The sequence below is a fragment of the Lactuca serriola genome, chromosome 4 (assembly GCF_051521515.1).
Source record: "Lactuca serriola cultivar US96UC23 chromosome 4, Lser_US96UC23_V15, whole genome shotgun sequence".
In the NCBI taxonomy this organism is placed as follows: Eukaryota; Viridiplantae; Streptophyta; class Magnoliopsida; order Asterales; family Asteraceae; genus Lactuca; species Lactuca serriola.
In genome coordinates, this window is record NC_136411.1 from 243,973,028 (window position 1) to 243,981,205 (window position 8,178).

At 36.9% G+C, this 8,178-nt stretch overlaps 1 long non-coding RNA gene across 1 annotated transcript; it reads left to right on the plus strand.

Annotated features, from left to right (window-relative positions):
* Positions 1-1,468: 1,468 nt before the first annotated feature.
* Positions 1,469-2,001, plus strand: LOC145096899 (uncharacterized). The gene is made up of 2 exons (XR_013704158.1): positions 1,469-1,785; positions 1,864-2,001. It is a non-coding gene; the product is annotated as an uncharacterized LOC145096899 (long non-coding RNA).
* The last annotated feature ends 6,177 nt before the right edge of the window (positions 2,002-8,178 follow it).

Sequence of the window (8,178 nt, forward strand, 5' to 3'; positions counted from 1 at the left end):
TTGGTTACGATTTTATCTGTATTTATCTAATTCAAAATAATATGAAATATCATTTATATTTAAATATAACAATTAAAATTAATTTATTAAGATAATTGCACAAAATACATGACTCATTAAGAAACATGGATGGAACCTAATCGGAAGAAAAGTCCATCTCAATGTTCACACCTCCTAAAAAACGATAGCCGATAAGAAATAAGTTTTTAAAAAGTCACCTAAATGTTGACGTGGAGAAAATACAACCCCTTTTTACAATTTTGTTATTTCTATTAATTTATTTTTAGGACAAATTACTTGTATTATTTGTAGGGTTAAGTTATTTTGTTTTCACTATCTATTGTGTGCATGTATAATTTATTCTGGACCAATCATTTTAGTTATTTTAAGAAAGTAATTAATGCATATTACATGTTGAAGATATAATGAATATTAATTACATCTTCAACATTTAATATGCATTAATTACTTTCTTAAAATAACTAAAATGATTGGTTCAGAATTAATCATACATGCACACAATAGATAGTAAAAACATTTAAACCTACTTATTATTTGTATATTTATTTGTATATGGTGGATAATTATGATTTAAATAATACTCCATTATTTAATTTTTGTAACCGGATATTATTTATACATAAAAATAATAATAGTCTTACCCATTTACGCATATACATGAATTATTATCATATATAATTTTTTTGAGCTATTGTATTATTATTAAATATAATTTTTTTACCGTCAAACCGCGTAAACGGTTTATAACATATTTTTTCATATGACAGTAAACCGCGTAAATCAAAGCCTGCAAATCACCCCGAATCCCATCTCTCTCTCTCTCTCTCTCTCTCTCTCTCTCGATCGAATGCACCGGTCGTCGAGCTCCACAAGAGTCTCCGGCGACTTTTCCCATCATCGAGTGCCATTGGCGGAGAACTACAGACCGGGTACCGACGAGACCGGTGATGAATTACCCACATACAATCCTCGATCTTATATAGCTACCAAAAAACACAATCAAATTAGATCTGCTGAGGCAGCCATCCATCTCATCCCTCTTCTGTTGGTAATCTGTGCTATGATCCTCTGGCTCTTCTCAGACAAAGGTAATCAGCAACCTAAGTTACGCAATCTCTCTGGACATTGATTTTTCCCTTTTTTTCATTCTCCCCTTGTTAATTAGTCAAACCAGACGAGAAATTGAAGTTGTATATTGTAGGTATGAGCCCATGTATTAAATTAGCGTCTATGGTTTCTATCGGATTAGTTTTGAACTTCAAATAACAGTTAACTGCTTTGAGTTTTGAATTGTGGAGAATCCACATATTGTTTCTTATCATATTTGTTTTAAATAAGTGAAAAAGATCTTCTAGGATGTATTAGCAATAGATCAGGGTCTTGGATTTGTGTTTTACTTTTGGGGTGAATAAGTTTGCTTCTTATTTTTGGGCAGGGTTGAAGATGCATTAACTGCAAATTGTAACAAGTCCATGCAGTACTATTTCACTTCAAACATGAACTTTAAAGCTTCTTAATTTTGGTGATAAACATCATTATCTTTATTATCTTTAAGAAAGGTATGTTTAGGTTTGTAGAAAGTTTAGAAGAGAAGGCATCTAGGCCAAACAGATTAGAAGAGAAGGAAAGCCATGTTAATGAATCAACAGCAAGTAAAATCTCATGTAAAACAGCTGAAGATACAAACACTTCTACCTTATTAGATGTTTGTTTAATGCCAAAACCACAAATATCATCAAAGAAACCACACAAGTTACACTGGGGGTAATTAGTTATTATCAATATTTTATATCTTTTGCTGTTTATAAATTGTTTTTACTCATTTTGCGTATTAATTTGTAGGCTCGACACGAAAGAAAGATGGGAAAGGAAACCTCTCACTCAAGACTCTTAGTATCATTGTATTTTCTACAATATGAATAAATAATCGTTTTAACTATGTATTAAGTTATAAAAAAGCCCTGTATATCTTTTTTATTATCTTTTATTTTTTCTACAATGTGTTACAAAGAAACTAAACCAAATCCCAACATTGGTGTGTAGTTGTTCTACATCGAGTGTTTGAATGGAATCAGAGTTAAGATTGAAATATGAACACAAAATGTAAATAGAATCTATAGAGTAAAGTAGCGAAGGCTTTCAAAGATTACTCTAACTCTAGTACCTATCATCTATTTATACGGATAATAGAAACATACAAAAAAATACATAAGGGTTCTACATTCACACTTCGACATTACAACATATCCTTATGAAAATAATCAATACTATGTTACTAACTTCGATACTAACAAAAGACATAGGACGCTTCGACACCTTACAACTATTTCGACCCCTACATTCTCCCCCTTTGTAAGCAATGTCGAATCCTAAGTCATCATCATCTGAACAACTTGATGTAAGACCTTCTGAACTTCTATATACCACAAAATCGACTTACGAACTTTAGCTTTATCACCTTCTGAATTCTTCTTGCAATTATTGATACAAACCATTAAATTGGTATACTGAGAGTTTGTATATCTTTCTACATCTTCAATCTTGAATAAGAACTTTGTAATTTTGTCGTTTTTACTCTTCCCAACATAAACAATTCCCAATGGCTTCAAACAAATTTCTCCATCATCATAATTCTTCAAATTCTATGTACCTTTCATTAAAGACTGTGGGACAGTGACTTGTTTTCCCATTTTAAGTGCAAGCTCAACATCCGTCATTGCAAGACAACCATAGTAATTGTCTATGAAGAGCTTAATATAAGCAAGTCCAAGAAGAAAATCTTCTTTGTTGGTCAATTGTAGCTTCGAAACATCTGTGTACTTCAAAATCTTAGCAACATTGATGAGATCATTGGTATTCATCAATGGAAAATCTGCTATTGAAAAATCGAAAGCTACGTTGTTGGCTCGGACTGCATGGAATTTGAAATTCTGTAATACCCCTTCGAATAACACATCCTTTGAGATATTCAAAACTTTCACAATCTTCACCAAGGACCAAATCTCTTCTTCTCTTTTCCAAGAACCGCATGGAATCTCAGCTTCAACCTTTTAAGTTCTTCCTTGTCTTCAAATTTATCAACAATTTGATATTACGAAGAAATGAACATCATTTCATTGATTGGGAAGTCTAGCTGATTGAAATATGAGTTTTTGATATCATAGCTCTTTTTGGGAACTTTGGCAAACTCATGCATAACTCCACTGAACACATTAGCCTTAATTGTTTCGTAGCTGTAATGTTTGGATGAATCACCCTTATCTAGACTAGAAGGATCGCTCTGTCTTTGTCGAAGAATACTCTGAATCTTTCTTTGTTTTTTCATTTCCTGCTCCAAGGCCAACTTTTTCTCTTCGGCATTTGGTTCTATTAAAATACCCTTTCCTCTTTGCTTCAACTCTTCTGTTGATAGAGGTGGCTTCGAACTTGACCCAACAGTAGATGATCCAATGACAATACCTTTAGTTAAAGGTTTTGAAGTCATGGTTGTAGATACCGGAAATGTAGTGGGAATTTGTGTGCTTTACATCTTACCAACAACTTCACATTGATCTGAATTGTTTGATGCACCCACCCCCTTATGTCCCCCTTGCACCCCTGTGGAAACAGGTGGGGCAGTCGTGAGCATCAAGTTAACCAATTGTAGTAAAGGATCAAGACCAGCCTTCAGTCGAGACTCCGAAAACAGTTGTGAGATGGACTCTTGAGAAACTGTGGAAGTAGGAGGAATAGCAAGTTTCGAAATCATCTCCTTCACTTCTGCCAACACGCCTTGTAGATGTACGAACTCCTTAGAGTTAAGAGAAGTGTGATACTCAACGAGCTTCATGACTACATCAACAACTATATCTACCTTAGTATGAAGGCTAGAATAGTTCTGATCAACCTTCGTAACCTCCTATGTCATTTCTTGTCAAATTTCTTCAATCTTCAAGTTTACATCCTCTTGAACCCTCTTGACAGCTTGAACAAATATGTGACAACCCGAAACTTTTACCCGGTGCAATTGATCCGTATATCAATATTAAACTCGAATTTATCATCTTTTAACGAAATTGTGGGTCTGTATGAGTGCTCTAGGCTTAGTATAACCTAGAAATGAGTCTTAAGAAGGATTAGAAAGTGTGTAGCATCACAAAATCGAGCCAATCACACCAAAGAAGGTGTGTGCGGCCAGCCAGCCGCACACCCAGCCGCACACACCCGACCCTATATATAGGAGAGGACCCCCTGTCATTCATTTTTCTCCTTTGATTGCACACTACTTTCTCCCTCTACTTTCTCTCTCTAAAAATCTCATCCAAGAACACTCTAAGGGCCTCAAATATGTGAATAACTCCATCATCTAGCTTGTTATACAGGTAAAACGCCTAAATCTAAGCCTGAAACTCTTCATGTACTTCGTGTTCTTCATCCTTTGAAGGAGTGCGGCCGCACACCTTCATAAGGTGGCCATACACACATCAAAACTCTCCAAAGTGAAGAGTTTGGCCTCCATTTGCTAGTTAAACTTGGTATTAGCACTAGAAGACCTCTAAAATCGACATTTCGGGCACAAATGAGGAGTGTACGGCCGCACACACCCTCTGTACGGCCGCACACTCCTGTGTGCAGCCACACACACAGTCTGGCCGCACACTCACCTTTATGACCATACACCCACTCTAATGCTCATATTTGGCCTTAAACTTGCAAAGAACACTAAGTATGGGACATAGAACACTTAGTTCTAGTGTTTCCAAGTCTTTAGGGTGATTTTCCATCATGGTTTGTTATGGTATACTCAATCTAATAGATATATGTGCAATATATGTTAATAGGGTCCACTCGCATACGAAACATCAGTTAACACTCAGTACTCGTATCAATCGTACACTCGAATCCTACATGAAACAGTGAGTTCATACCCCTACATTTTCCATGTTTTTAATGTTTTCAGGGGGGGGGGGATACAAGCCAAACTCAAATTATTTTATTAAGTTTTAAACTTATTAATGCAGCCCAACGATTTCCACGTTTAATAACATATTCATATATTTTATCCCTTTTGTAATATGTTGAGCATAAGGGAAACTTCTATTCTGGAAATCTAACTTCATAGTTTTCAGAAAGGTTTTTACAAAGCATTTTCCATATCAACTCTAATAAACTATAATGGGTATAGTTTGGGATAATTCTCTAGGCAGTCTCTACCTAATCAGATTTCATAAATGAATATATATAAACTATGGAAAATTTAGTTTATGTTATATGTTTTCTCAGAAGTATAAAGTACATTTATTCAAGGATAATTACTGTTTTATACTGATTTCCCGCTAGTAAACTAGATTATACAGAATTGTGAGGCGCTACTTCAAAACTGTACCCCTAGGTGTATAATGATAAATCCTTTTAGTATAACCAGAGTCTCCTGGAGGGAGAGTGTGAGATTTGTGAATATATCTATTCGGGACTCACAATCCCACACAAGAACCGCTAGCTACAGTGAGGCGGGCACGCTTGTGGTGAACAAATGTCATTTAGCTTAACGCTTGAAGAACGTTATAAAGGTCTCTCGGTCATATCAAGTATGGTTATACGACTCACAAAATAAGTATAAACTAACTTTGTTTACGGACTCTCTTCTTCATTTGTTTTATTTTAAGTAATAAAACTACTTTTATATATGCTGTTAAAAATCAAGGACTTCTAAAATGGCATCGCTACCTCTACGACAGATAACATGTTTTCTGAAACTGATGGTTTATTTTCTACTAATAGACACTCCTTCAAGACCGCTTTTCATAAGAAAATACAGGATTTTCTTGAAGAAAACTTTTCAAAAGGTTTCAAAGAACATTTTCTCACTAAAACTAAAATGCTTATGAACTCATGAGCTCTATGCTGATATTCTTTCAAAACTGCTTGTATTCTCAGAGAATTAGTAGACAGGTACTTCCAGGAGTTCGGAGAAGATGAAGAGTTAGAGTCGTGTCTGTCTATTTACTTTTACTATGAAAATAAAACTATGTATTAGACATTGTAAACCTTTTCACATATGTATTAAATGTTTGGTTGTGTTTACTATGCTTGCTATGATACAATTGTTGTGATACTACGCATGACGTCCTCCACCCCGGAACGATTCTGCCATCACGGTTTCGGGGTGTGACAGATTGGTATCAGAGCTCTTGTTTATAGTGAACTAAGTATACCGAACCATACATGGTATACAACTATAAACATTAAGGGGCCTAAGTGCTCTAAACTAAAAGTATACTTTCAAAAATATAAGTATTTTTATAAAAAGTATACAAGTATACCTAAGTACCCGAACCAGTGTCATAAGTAGAACAAAACAAAAGTATTTGGATGTTGGACATCGCGGTTAAACCTGGGCAGTTATGTAATCATGTATACGGTCAATATAGCCTGATCAACTATACTCATTCGAGACATGATCAACATGTGCTTGGGAGTGACAGTGGTGTCACAGCAAGTCTAAAACTTACCTAGGTACCAGAAAATTTCTAGAGTCAAACATAAGGGTTAAAATACTATAGGAGTATTTTTGGATGCTATAATGACCGAACCATAAACTTACCCAGGGATCCATCCCTCGAGAATCAATCGGGAAACTATAATACATTGGAAGTATTATTAGATTCGATGCCTAATAACTATCCCTTTACCCCTTATCTCGCGTAGCTAGGATGGCCGGATTCCATCTCCCTGGTGACCCGTATTTTCCCAACCAAGGAAATGCTGGATGGCTCGAGGCAGAGCCAGAAGAAAACCATGAAATTCCCGTGGACGATGACTTCGCAGAACAATTCCCCAAAGAGGCTGACCCAGAACCTGAAGTCGAGAACCTACCTCCAGTAGCCCCGATACCAAATCCTAACCCTTGACTTAAGTTCGAAGGCCCAACGCCTATGTGGGTCGGAATCCTGGATAGGTGGAGTCACGTACAAGGCCAACCCCGCCCGTATAATGGGGATCGCCGCTTCTACAATGTAGACGGAGGAGGCTCCACAGATAGAGCCCTTCCAATCATAGTCCCCCGAGTGGCCCGCAATGTCGAAATGAACGTGGCGGCCATTCAACGAACTGTGGAACTCGAGGCAGAATTGGATGCCAACACAAACTGTATTCGCAGTCTTGAGGTTGCATCTGGGAGGATTTTGAGAGACAATGAAGCCCAACTGCGAGAGCTAGTTGCAACTCGAGCTGAAGTCGTAGAGCTTCGAACACGCCAATCAGTATACGAGAGCCGCCTGCTTGATATGGAACGCCAGCTGGCTAACTTAAGGTTCCGCTCGAGGAATGCCCATCGCCAGTTGGAGATATTCTACTTATCCTTCCTTTGGTTTAAAGAATAGCTTTCATACTTATTCTCTAAGTAACTCTTTTCCCTATAAACATTCCTGTCTTGAAAGTACTGATTCACTAGTTCTTTATGTTGTCAAATTGTTCCCCTGTTGGTATGTTGTAGACCTACTCCCAGGTCAAATTTTTCCAAACTCTGTGTAATCTTAATATCGACAATGGTGGCAACTGTTATATTTCAGTCAAAGACTATCATCGTCAAAAGTCTACCTTGGAGCAGTAGCATTCAAATTTAGCAACTTTATCAAGGTCCCATCACTGTTTTGTCCTCAAAACATGAATCATAAGATGTGCTTAGACGATTATTCCTTTTCCCCATCAATTTCATATCAGTCTCCATGAAAAGATTCAATGTCCTAATCGACATAGGACGAACGAGTCTCCCATCGTGCCGATGACCTTTGCTTCGAGAAAGCGATTCATCTTAATCTTCCTTCTGACGGAGTCCTCACTGGTTTCAGTGATAATTCTATTTGAACCTTAGTATCATTTCATGCGTCGAAGCCTAGGAGCATCTACGGAAGGAATGCTATGCATTCTGGTTCATGTTGTCAATAAGACGCAAGAAGTTAAAGGCTTCGAGAGCATCTCCGAAGTCTGCAACTTTCCTGATGTCTTCCCCAAAGACATTCATGGGATTTCTTCCGAGTGTCTAGTTGAATCCTGTATCGACTCGATCCCCGGAACTGTCCTTATAGCTAAATCTCCATATCGTCTAGAGCAGACGAAAATGTGAGAGTTATCCAACCAACGCAATGAGATGAACTGCAAGGAGTTTGTAAGTTATTA